Source organism: Ranitomeya imitator, unplaced genomic scaffold, assembly GCF_032444005.1.
Source record: "Ranitomeya imitator isolate aRanImi1 unplaced genomic scaffold, aRanImi1.pri SCAFFOLD_293, whole genome shotgun sequence".
Taxonomy (NCBI): Eukaryota; Metazoa; Chordata; class Amphibia; order Anura; family Dendrobatidae; genus Ranitomeya; species Ranitomeya imitator.
Window position 1 is genome coordinate 55,001 of NW_027193430.1, and position 12,500 is coordinate 67,500.

A 12,500-nucleotide genomic window follows, 5' to 3' on the forward strand; every position below is an offset into this window, starting at 1 on the left:
AGGAGCCTGGGGAAGATTATCCAAAAGTGTCCTTGACACTTAGAAATATTTTGAAAAAATCACGATTTTGTGAAAATTGACACGTTTCCCCTACTTCCACGCCAGGGGGGCGTCAATATGTTGTGAGGTACCCCAGGACAGTCGCCCAAATGTGGGTGAAGTTTGCGAGTCATGGGCGCAAAGTCGAATTTTGGGTGAAAAACCGCATTTTCATACTTTAAAAATTTCAGACAAGTGTCAGACTTCCAGGCAGGGAGAAACCGCAGGAGGCGTACCGAGGAGGCTTCCAGGAGCCTGGGGAAGATTTTCCAAAAGTGTCCTTGACACTTAGAAATATTTTCAGAAAATCACGATTTTGTGAAAATTGACACGTTTCCCCTACTTCCACGCCAGGGGGGCGTCAATATGTTGTGAGGTACCCCAGGACAGTCGCCTAAATGTGGGTGAAGTTTGCGAGTCACGGGCGCAAAGTCGAATTTTGGGTGAAAAACCGCATTTTCATGCGCTAAAAATTTCAGACAAGTGTCAGACTTCCAGGCAGGGGGAAACCGCAGGAGGCGTACCGAGGAGGCTTCCAGGAGCCTGGGGAAGATTATCCAAAAGTGTCCTTGACACTTAGAAATATTTTGAAAAAATCACGATTTTGTGAAAATTGACACGTTTCCCCTACTTCCACGCCAGGGGGGCGTCAATATGTTGTGAGGTACCCCAGGACAGTCGCCCAAATGTGGGTGAAGTTTGCGAGTCATGGGCGCAAAGTCGAATTTTGGGTGAAAAACCGCATTTTCATACTTTAAAAATTTCAGACAAGTGTCAGACTTCCAGGCAGGGAGAAACCGCAGGAGGCGTACCGAGGAGGCTTCCAGGAGCCTGGGGAAGATTTTCCAAAAGTGTCCTTGACACTTAGAAATATTTTCAGAAAATCACGATTTTGTGAAAATTGACACGTTTCCCCTACTTCCACGCCAGGGGGGCGTCAATATGTTGTGAGGTACCCCAGGACAGTCGCCTAAATGTGGGTGAAGTTTGCGAGTCACGGGCGCAAAGTCGAATTTTGGGTGAAAAACCGCATTTTCATACTCTAAAAATTTCAGACAAGTGTCAGACTTCCAGGCAGGGAGAAACCGCAGGAGGCGTACCGAGGAGGCTTCCAGGAGCCTGGGGAAGATTATCCAAAAGTGTCCTTGACACTTAGAAATATTTTGAAAAAAATCACGATTTTGTGAAAATTGACACGTTTCCCCTACTTCCACGCCAGGGGGGCGTCAATATGTTGTGAGGTACCCCAGGACAGTCGCCCAAATGTGGGTGAAGTTTGCGAGTCATGGGCGCAAAGTCGAATTTTGGGTGAAAAACCGCATTTTCATACTCTAAAAATTTCAGACAAGTGTCAGACTTCCAGGCAGGGAGAAACCGCAGTAGGCGTACCGAGGAGGCTTCCAGGAGCCTGGGGAAGATTTTCCAAAAGTGTCCTTGACACTTAGAAATATTTTGAGAAATTTCCGATTTTGTGAAAAATGACCCCTTTCCCCTACTTCCACCCTAAAGGGGCGTCAATATGTTGTAAAGCACCCCGAGACAGAGACCTAAGCGTGGGCAAAGTTTGGGTCTGATGGGTGGAACACTGAAAAAAACGCGATTTTCCACTTAGAACAAACATAGAACTTTCAGACTTCCAGGCGGGGGGAAAGCTCTGAAGCTGTACCGAGGACACTTCCATGGCCCCCGGATCGATTTTCAAGAACGAGTCCTTGGGACTTTGAAATTTTTCGGCGATGCGTTTTTGGCTTCCGGGAGCCGCAGAACGTTGGGAAATTCGTTCCGCTCGCCGGCTCCAGGTGTTTCGGGCTAGTCCAGGCCCCAGCTACGCCGCCTGGCCGCCAAATTTCGCAAAATCGAAAAAAAAAAAAATAGAACCGGAATGAGGAATTTCTGGCCGCCGGATCCGCCGCACAGCTCCAGGAAGTCGGACACTTTTCGGCTTCGCTCCCTTAAAGTGTGGGTCGGTGTTTCGCCATGCAAATACCCACTTTTGCACACCAGCTGCAGGATATAGGAGAGAGGGGTACCTCTCGGGCCCGACTGATTTCCGATGTTTTCGTGGTTCCTCAAGTCGGGTAGGCGGTTTGGCGAGTACCCCCCTGTTTGCATGGAAGTCCGCCCTCGCGTCGACACCAGGCTTCCGCGGCTCCAGGGGGACTCTTGCCGGTCGTCTGCCCCAAGTCAGAGACGCGTTTCCCGGGTCGCCTGAGCCTGAACGGACCCTCCCCAAGCGTGTTCTGGTTCTCCGAGGGTGACGGATGTCAGAAGGGAGGCAGATCTGGAGTCTTCGTCCCGAGGAGGGCTCCAGGAGGGCGGATTGCACCCCCTGACTCGGTCCCCTCAGAGCAGGCTTGGCGTTTCTCTGTGTCGGATGTCTCCCGCTTCCACGCCACCGGGGAGACCTATGAGAGAATCGCACTGTGACCCGGATTCCGTCTCGAGGGCGCCCGTAGCGTGTCGGAGAGGGACCTCCAGGACTATCGGGCATGTTTCTTCCCCGTCTCCCCGAGGGGAAGGATGGCAGCGGGTGGGGTTTCTCACCCATGCCCCCCACCGGCTCTTCCTCCGATCGATTTGGCTCAGCGCTCCCGGGTGGGGAGGTGGTGCCGCTCGCTCGGCCCGGGCTTTGGAGCCCGCGTCGGTCTAAGGCGGGCGGTCTCCTTCCTCTTTTACCCCCCGGGATTCAGGCACGCATCCTTGGGCGTGCACGCCGGCAGTCGCCTCCCGTTCGCAGGACGGTGGCTGCCGTGCAGAGGGGGAGTTTGACCCGAACTGTGGTACGGCAGGGGTCCGACGACCCGCGCGGGCGAATGGCGGGGCGCCCACCCACCTCGGCGTGGGGGCCCGTCGTCCGAATCGCTCCCCGCGCGGGGTAGCACAACGATCTTCTCCGAGGGCGGCCCTTTGACTTCCAGATGCGCAGCTTGCCCGCGGAGGCCCGTGCCGACCCCCACCCAGCGTCCGATGGGCGGCCTCCGCGGTGGGCATCGGCGAGAGCGGCGGCGGTGGGTGGCGCTTCCACGCCACCGCCGAGCTCCGCGTTCTCCAGTCTTTTCCCGAGCCCCTACGATAGTGGGGGGACGACAGATGCGTGGGGAGGCAGGCGGAGTGGGTTCTCACCGCGTGGTGTGCCCGGCCGAACGCCGTCGCCTTCCCCGCTCGTCCGACGTCCTCCGAGGCGGCTCGGAAGGGAGCGCGAGAGGGAGAGAGCGAGAGAGAGAGAGAGAGAGAGAGACCAAGCGGACGCCCCAGAGCGAGAAGGGAGGATGGAAAAGGGAGAGACGAGTGGGGCAAAAAGAGTTTTGGCGAAGGGGAGTACCCGGCGAACTGCCGCCCCGGGCTTCTTCTGTTCTCAACAGCGGAGGCACGGCTTTGGGGGGGAGACGCCGCTCGGTTGGGGCTCCTTTGAGGTTACGGGCAAGAGCCCGGGACGAGGGACTACGCCATAGGGCGACGCCGACACGGCCAGGCCAACTGCGCCCCCCGTGCGACCTCTGCGTCGCTGGCGGGCTCTGCGCCTGAGCCGCGGTGGACCCCGACGGCCAGCCCCCCTCTCCCACTCCTCGCGCCCGTCCGCCGGTGGGTCGAGGACCCCCCGCGGCGGAGGCAGGTCTAAGCCAGACGGAGGCCCCGCATAGGCCCCCCACCGCCCTGGCCCCTCTCCCCAGCAGCGACTCTGTGTGTCGCCCCGGGAGCGGTGGGTCACGAGGCAGGGTGGCCGTGGCGTCCTCCGAAGGCCAGTCACCTACGGCCCTCCCCGTGCAAGGGGTGGTTTTTACAACAGATGCCCTCCGATCGGGAGGCCGGGTCTAAGCCAGATGGTGGCGCCGCATAGGCCCCCCACCGCCCTGGCCCCTCTCCCCAGCAGCGACTCTGTGTGTCGCCCCGGGAGCGGTGGGTCACGAGGCAGGGGAGCCGTGGTGTCCTCCGGAGGCCAGTCACCTCGCCCTCTCCGTGCAAGGTGGGTTTTTTTCCAGACACCCTCCGCATCGGCCGCCTCGCACCGTACAGCGTGCACGATCTCCCCAGTGGCACTGCACTCGCCGTTCAGGCTCCTGTTTTCCTCCGGAAGGTGACGCCCCGAGATGCCCGCCTGCCGGCACGGACGACGAGGAGGATTTCCCTTCCTCTGGGTGCCCTTCCCGCTGCGGGGCTTCCTATCCTGGCCTCTCTCTTCCTCTCTCACTCTTTCCTCTCCGGGTCCGCTCCCTCGCCTCAACGCGTTCCCAGAGTCGTGTTGGGGAGCTACCTGGTTGATCCTGCCAGTAGCATATGCTTGTCTCAAAGATTAAGCCATGCACGTGTAAGTACACACGGACGGTACAGTGAAACTGCGAATGGCTCATTAAATCAGTTATGGTTCCTTTGATCGCTCCAAACCGTTGACTCGGACAACTGTGGTAATTCTAGAGCTAATACGTGCAAACGAGCGCTGACCGCCAGGGATGCGTGCATTTATCAGACCAAAACCAATCCGGGGTCCTGGGTGCGGCGTCGGGACGGTCCTCCGTGGCCTCCCCCCTGCCGCGCTCTCCCCGTAAGCGTTGCGACTCTGGATAACCTCGGGCCGATCGCATGTCCCCGTGACGGCGACGATACATTCGGGTGTCTGCCCTATCAACTTTCGATGGTACTTTCTGTGCCTACCATGGTGACCACGGGTAACGGAGAATCAGGGTTCGATTCCGGAGAGGGAGCCTGAGAAACGGCTACCACATCCAAGGAAGGCAGCAGGCGCGCAAATTACCCACTCCCGACCCGGTGAGGTAGTGACGAAAAATAACAATACAGGACTCTTTCGAGGCTCTGTAATTGGAATGAGTACACTTTAAATCCTTTAACGAGGATCTATTGGAGGGCAAGTCAGGTGCCAGCAGCCTGCGGAGGAAGAGGCGGGGTTTGCTGGGCTGAGGGATTGCTGTGAACCGTGTGCTGAGGACTGTGAGCTCCTGGGAAGGGAGTTTTTTTTTTCCATCTGGGACTTTTTGCCTGCCCCTTCCCAGGAAGCCAGGACTGTTCCTGGGACTGAGCTTTGGGGCTGAGCCCCTGGCTCCCACCCCCCGGTGCAAGCCGGCTGGGGGTGGGAGGCCTTGCATACCACCAAGAAGCCCCGTGTACCATCTAGCCAGTCCCAGGACCAAAAGCCATGGGTAAAAGTGGCAAAAACTCGGGGGGCCGCAAGCCCCAGAAGACAAGGACCCCTAAGGCCGAGGACGTGGCGGTTCCTCCTCCCGGAGGAGGAGAGGCGGCCGGTGGAGGTGCGGCGGCGAGCCCCCTGATATGGGGCTCTAGGGCGGCTGGGGAGCCATCAACCACCTTTGGCTCCCGAATACACGCGCACCTCCACGAGTACGGGGAGGCCGCCAAACAGCTAAGGATACTCCGGGGGGAGTTGGAGGGAGCCAAGGCATCTGCTAAGTGCAAGCTCCCTGCCTCAAAGAGAACAGAGGTCAACGCCACGTTGAGGAGGCTGAGGGGGTCCATAGCCTCGCTGGAAAGTCGGAGAATGGAGATTCTGGCGGGGAGCGGCCCCTTTGGGGAGAAGCTACGAAATGACGACCGGTTTAGGGCCATGACCGGTGGGTCTCCTGAGGGGTCAGGAGACCCCTGCCAGGTGGAGGAAGAGGAGGAGGAGGAGGAAGATGGCGGCCCATCTGCGCCATATCCACCTGAAGGCCTGGGGAGTAACACCACCCAGGTATCGTATAGCGGGATAGCCCCTGAGCAAGTGGCCCTCCCGTCGGACTCCAGTAATTCGGAGGAAAGCGGGAGCGAGGGGGAGGATGGTGGCGGTACCAGCAGTGAGGGGGGCTGCCTCATCCTGCAGCAAGTGCGGCAGATCGAGTCCCCAGCACGGTTTGGCGAGCTGTTGTTTGGGGACGAGATCTGCGAGGATGGGGCAACCGGGAGGGGGAAAAAACGGAAGAAGGCGAAAGTATCCGTGGTAGATAAGTATGTCTACGTCCCCCTTCCCGGGGCTCCCCTGTCCCGTTGTACGGAACCCGCTACCCACCCCGGCTCGGGCCCTGTTGTGGGTCCGCAGCGAGGGAGCGGGGAGAGAAAAGTCTGCCCGGATCGGAGTGCCATGCCTGGTGGTGGTAGTTCTGATTCGGGCAGTGATATGGAGTGCGGTGCCGGCGGAGCCGGCGGTAATAGTCGTGGTGGTGGAGATGTTCGGGCCAAGTCCCCTGTGGCAGGGGGGGCTGGCCCAGCACCTGGTGTGCAGGCAGCCGGGGCCGCATCTCCGGCGGCGAGAGCTGGGGTGTCCGGGTCCCCCACATGCGGATCCGCTCGTAAGGCTGGATCTTTTTCGGGGACCCGGAGACCGGGAAAGGGCGCGTGTAAGGCACAGTGCAAAGTGCTGGTCGCTCCCCTGGCGGTGTCCGTGGCTGGGTCGGGGACCCCTGTGCGCAGAGCCAGTGATGGGTCTGTGCCGGGGACCCCCCCGCCGCCGCTGGACGCCGAGGGGGAGTGGCCTGTGCTAAAGGGGTCGGCGGTGGTAGCGGCTGGTGCGGGGGCTATGCCCCTGGGCGTCAGTGCCGTGGGGGGCCTTGGGGGTACCCCGGGGTCTCCGGTGCGGGTGGCGTCGGGGGGCGTGGCTTCCCCAGCTGCGGCCCCGATCGTCCCCTCCATGCGTGTGTCTGGGGCCCGTGAGGGGGGCGTGGCCTCCCCGAGTGTTGCCCGGCCCACTGTGGTTGTGGCATGCGGGGGGGGTGTGCCCTCCTCGGCTGCTGTCCCACCCGCCGCTGTAGTTGCGGCCGGCGGGGGGGGCACAGCCTCGGTGGTCACGGGACCCCCCGCTGCGATCGCGGGCGGCGGGGGGGGCGTGGCCTCGGCGGGTCCGCCGCGAGTGGCTCCGCCCACTCGAAAAAGCAATAGTAGTGCGGGTTTGGTAGCCGGCAAAGGGGTGCCGGGGTCCCCTGCCCACTTACCATCATCTGGTGGTGCGGGGGCTCCGGTGCCTGAAGATAAAAGTCCTGACTGTTGTCCCGGTATGGAGCAGGGTCCGGTGGCAGAGTCCGGCCCTGCTCCAAGTAGTAATAAAGTAAAAAAAGTGGCTGCCGCAGAGCACTCAGGAGGTGATGCTGCTCCTGGGCTCAGGCAGGGTGGTGTGATTGCTGAGCACTGCTCTGCGGGCCTTAAAGGGGCAGCAGCACCCCTGGGGACGACAGGAAGTGTGCGGCAGGAACCCCCAGCAGGAAGGAAGGTTAGGGAAAAAAGCAAACATCTGATTATTAATAAAAATGATACTGGGATGAATGTGGCCGTGGCGAGTGTGGAGATGAATGACGGTATGGATGTGGGGGAGGGTATGAGTGGTGTCACGAGTGTGGTAGGTGTGGTAGGTGTGAATGGTGTGGATGGCGGTGCGGGGGGTGGTGGGGAGGCTGGCCCATCTGCCCCCTCAGTCGCTCCCCTCCCCCTTTCTTTTGCGAGGGTGGTGGCTGGGGCTCCAGGGGGTTCACGGGGGGCTCAGGGGGTCTCCTCGCCTCTGGGTTCCGGGGACGGCGGTTTTCAGCGCCGTTTTCTGGAAGCCCTAAAAAACGGAGAGCGGTCGATCTTGGTAGAGGGAAGAGAGGTGGATCTGTCTTTCTGGCTGGAGAGACATGGCCTGGCCGCCTTCCAAGATAGAAGGGAGGGGGAAACCGTATGGTCCCTCCCGACAGCCGGGCAGGGGGTGGCGAGGAGGAATGTAGTCCGTCTCCGCTGGAGGGGCAGTGAAGCTTGCCCACCCAGGAGTAGGGTGGTGGAGCTCCTTCTGGAGATGGGCTTTGGGGTGACTGACATCTTTGCCCTGATTCATCTTGCAGCCACCCTCTTCTTTGACGTCAGTTTCGTACGGCCGGAGGGGCTTGAGCTCTTCTGGTCGAATTACGAGCTGGCGAAGGAGGCGCCCGGCTGGCGAGATTTCGCTGTACAAGCGGTGTCTCGCCAAAATGGTGTGAAGAAAGTGACCGTGGTGACATGTAACGAGTCACTTTCTGGTGTTGATATTCTGACGTGGCTTTCCCGGTATGGGGAAGTCACGGACGTCCCAAAAAAAAATCTGGACGAATATGGCATTTGGTCAGGGGGCTGGACCTTCATGATGAAATTGAAGGTCTCAGGAGGTACTGTCACCCACATCCCTTCCTCTGCGTTCATTGGAAGGGACCGGATCCTGATCTTCTACCAGGGGCAGCCGAAGGTCTGTCACAGGTGCGGTGATCCCCGCCACTTCAGCGCAAGCTGCAAGGTGCAGAAATGTGCCTTGTGTGGCGGGGTAGGCCATCTCGCTGCATCCTGTAAGGATATTCGGTGTAACCTGTGTGGTGATCTGGGTCACCCGTACAGCCGCTGCCCTCGCTCTTTCTCCAACTCTGCTGCTGGCCGGGTGGGGGGAGGCCGTGAGGGGGTAACCTCTGGCGGTTCAACCTCTGCCGTGGTAGGTGGTGGCGGCGGGGGAGGGGCTGAGGGGTCGGTGAGGAGAGACAGAGCCCGGAATCCTGCCTACCAAAGGAGGCAGGAAAGGCGCCGCGGGGGTGGGGGGCAGGGAGAGCCTCAGGCAACTGGGGTAATGTCTGCTCCCCCCTCTGAGGCATCGGCTGTTGTCGCTGAGGCCCCGGGGGAGGCGGAGGTGTGCGAGGAGATCAGGAGGATGGAGAGGGAGGATAACAGGGCTGACTCCGACAACTCCTCCCAGTATGAAAGTGTGGATGAGGAGGTCACGGATCAGCCGACAGCAAAGCAGGGTGTGAAAAATCGTACCAAAAAAAGGGGGAAGAAGAAAAAGAGGGTTGCTAAGCCTTCTGGTCCTTCGCCCCCTCCCCTGACTGTAGATGTGCCAACGGAAGGGCTCACCGGCTCCCCTCTGATTGCCCTCTCCAACCGGTTCCAAGCCCTCGACGACTCTGCGGAGCCGGAGGTCGGGGGTGAGGGGCCGGGGGCGGCGCCTGAGGGGCTTTCGGGGGGCGGCGCGGTCTGTCCTCCGGAGGACGTTGTTTCCTCTGGGGGGGGGACTGACCCGGAACCTAGAGGCGAAGACACCAAAAACGAAATGGATACCTCATCCTCTTTAAAGAGGAAGGCCACGTCTGACCCAGTCCCTTCTTCGGGGGGGCAAGGTAAAGGTAAAGGGGATGGGGTGGGGAAAAAGAAGGCTGTCTAACTCAATCACCCATGATGGCTGAACTCACCCCGTTGACTCTGGCGTCGATTAATGTCGCCAGCATTAAGTCTGATGCGGCTAGATTTGCGGCCTTTGATTTTTTCACCCGAATTGAGGCTGAAATTTTGTTTTTGCAGGAGACCAGACTAACGGACATGGGGGTCATCCACAAGGCAAAAAAGGAGTGGAGGTGTGGGCCCTCATACTGGTCTCTTGCGGCCGAGCCGTATAGCGGGGTGGCGGTCCTTTTTAAGACCGCTGAGGTGGAATGCCGACGGGTTATTGAGATAGAAATGGGGAGGTGCCTGGTCTTAGACGTCTTCATGAGGGGACAGGAGCTTCGGCTCATAAACATCTATGGCCCACAGTCTAAGTGGGACCGTAAATGTCTCTTTATGAAGATCAAGCCCTTTCTTTTTACGAGCCGGCAGGTGGTCTTCGGTGGGGATTTCAACACCATTACGAGATCCCGTGATAGGGGAGGTCCCGGAGGCCGCCTGGCTTATGATAGCATAGCCTTAAATAGTTTAGCTAGTGAAGCTCGCCTGGTGGATGTCCACATTCGGCACACCCCAGGTCACGGGGGTTTCACCTTTCATAGGGGTAGCAGTAGGTCTAGGATAGACAGGTTTTTTTTGAAGGAGGACGCCATCTTTTCTGCAGTGTCCGCCGTTGAGGTGGAGTTCTCCGATCACTGTTTAATTTTCTTTTCTCTGAATGTTACAGAGACACCCCGGATGGGAAGAGGGCTGTGGAAGCTGAATTCATCCCTTCTGGAAGAAGCGGAGGTGAGACAATCGTTTGAGGCCTTTCTTCAGAGCCAGGTACCGCTTTTGGATCTCTGTAGCACTAAGTCTGAGTGGTGGGAGATCTTCAAGAAAAGGGTGGCGGGGTTCTTCCGTCAGCTCTCGAGCCTCAGAAGTCTGAACAGGCACCGCTTGTATCAAGGCCTGAGGAGGAAACTCGAGCAGCTCGTCTCGACTGGAGGTGACCGAGAGGAAATCTCCAGAGTGAAATCTTTGCTCAAGGGGTGTCAGTATGATAGGCACGCATCTTTGGTTTTTGAGAGGGATTTCGGGAAGTACCGCTCGCCCGACCCTTACAGAAACTGTAAGATGTCAGTGAGTTGTAAGGTGGTGACAGGACTGATCGATAGTACGGGTTCCCTGAACAGATCCAAATCAGGGATCCTGGAGGTGGTCAGGTCCTTTTACTCGCGCCTCTTGAGAAGGAGGGATCTGGATCGAGATGAGATGTCGGCTTTCCTGGCCGAAACCGTTCCTGAGCCAGGGGATGACCCCTCTCTTCATGTTTTGGCAGAGGTAATCAGGGAAGAGGAAGTGAGACTGGCCATTGATGGGCTCCGGCCCAAGAAATCGCCAGGTCCGGATGGCTTAACATCCGAGTTTTACAAGACTTTTAGGGACTCCTTGGTCCCCCTCTTGACTGAGGTGTTTAATGAGTGCCTCTCCTCGGGTGCTCTTCCCAGTTCAATGAGGAAGTCCGCCTTGATTATCCTGTCAAAGGGTAAGGACCCGTCCCGTATCGAGAATTGGCGTCCCATAGCGCTTCTTGATACGGACCGAAAGATTCTGGCAAAGGTGTTGTTTAATCGGCTGGTGAAGTTTGCACCCCGGCTCCTTTCGGGGGCTCAGCATTGTTCTGTTCCAGGCCGCAGTACTTTTAGTGCTGTGCTCGGTGTCCGAGAGGCAGTGGAGCAGGGCATTGCGGGTCGCTGGAAGGGGTACTTGTTGTCCTTAGATCAGGCAAAGGCTTTTGACCGGGTTAACCATGAGTACCTCTGGTCTGTCCTTCTGAGGTATGGTCTGCCGGGGAGGTTTGTCAATTGGTTAAAGACCTTGTATGAGGGGGCTGAGACTTTCCCGCTCGTGAACGGTTGGGTTGGTCACCCTTTTGAGGTGAGCTCTGGGGTCCGTCAGGGCTGTCCTCTGAGCCCACTTTTATACGTGTTCGCGATCGATCCCTTCTTAAGGAGGGTAGATCGTGGACCGTTGGTGGGAGTCGGGATGGACCAGGCGGAGCCGGGGGCCGCTCTGAGGGTGGTGGCGTACGCCGATGACGTCTCCCTTTTTGTGTCCTCGAGAGAGGAGGCGGATTGGGTCATGTCTGAGGTCGTGCGCTACTCGGAGGCTTCCGGGTCCATGATCAACCGGGAAAAGTGTGAGAGTCTCTGGCTGGGAGGGGGAGATCCAAGTTTTGATCTCCCGGACACCCTTCCAGGGCCCCAGTCCTCCGCTAAGATCTTAGGCATCAATTTTGGCCCAGGGGACTATCCCCATCGAAATTGGGAAGGCAGGCTCAAGATTGCCGCCCAGAAGGTGGACCAATGGAAGGGTTGGTCTTTAACCCTAAGGGAAAGGGTCAGCTTGGCCAAGGGTTATTTGCTTCCTTTGTTAATTTACTTGGGCAGCGTCTGCATCTTGCCGGAATCTCTCTGGACGCGGGTCTATAGCCTGTTCTTCCAACTGTTATGGGGGAACAGGCTTAACCTAATCAAGAGGGAGGTCACGTACCGCACGAGGAGACTAGGTGGGTTGGGTATGGTCAACCCAGTGGTGTTCTTAGTGAACACCTTTCTTAAGACCAACATTGCCAACCTCTGGACAGAGAGGGCTCCTCCGTGGGTATTCTCCTGCAGGGGATGGTTTCGGCCTTTCTTCCAGGAATGGGAGACAGGAGGGCAGGTGAAGGACCTACGCACACCGCATGGACATCTCCCGGCTTATGCTACCCCGGCTCTGAAGGTGATCCGCCGGTGGGGTCTGGGAATGTGGGAAATCAGGGCCATGTCGAGGAAATCCCTTGACAGTAAGGTCCTGTTGACCCATTTCCAGAAGCCCCTGGTGCTCAGAGATTGCCCAGGCCGGGATCTGGAGGGGGGGCTCGGGTTGTTAAATTCTTCACGGATCCCCTCGAAGTTTTGGGACTTGGCCTGGCGCTGCTTCCACGGGAGGCTGTATGTGAGGGACAATCTGAAGTACAGGAACTCTGATGATCGGGGTTGTCCCCGTGAAGAGTGTGGCGACGTGCTGGAAAGCATGGAGCACTTCCTCCTTCAGTGTCCCTTTAATGCAGGGGTTTATAACCGGGTGGGTGCTTCCATAGGCTGGCCTCGGCTGGCGTCCCTCTCTTATCCGGAGTGGGCTTATGGGGCATTCAGATCCCTTGGTGGCCGAGATCGGGGCACTTTATTTCTAGTTAGTGTAGTTGTTAGATTCTACATCTGGAATGCACGGTGTCTAGTTTCTACCCAGCAGAAAATCCTCCCTCGGGATGAGGTGGTTAGTAA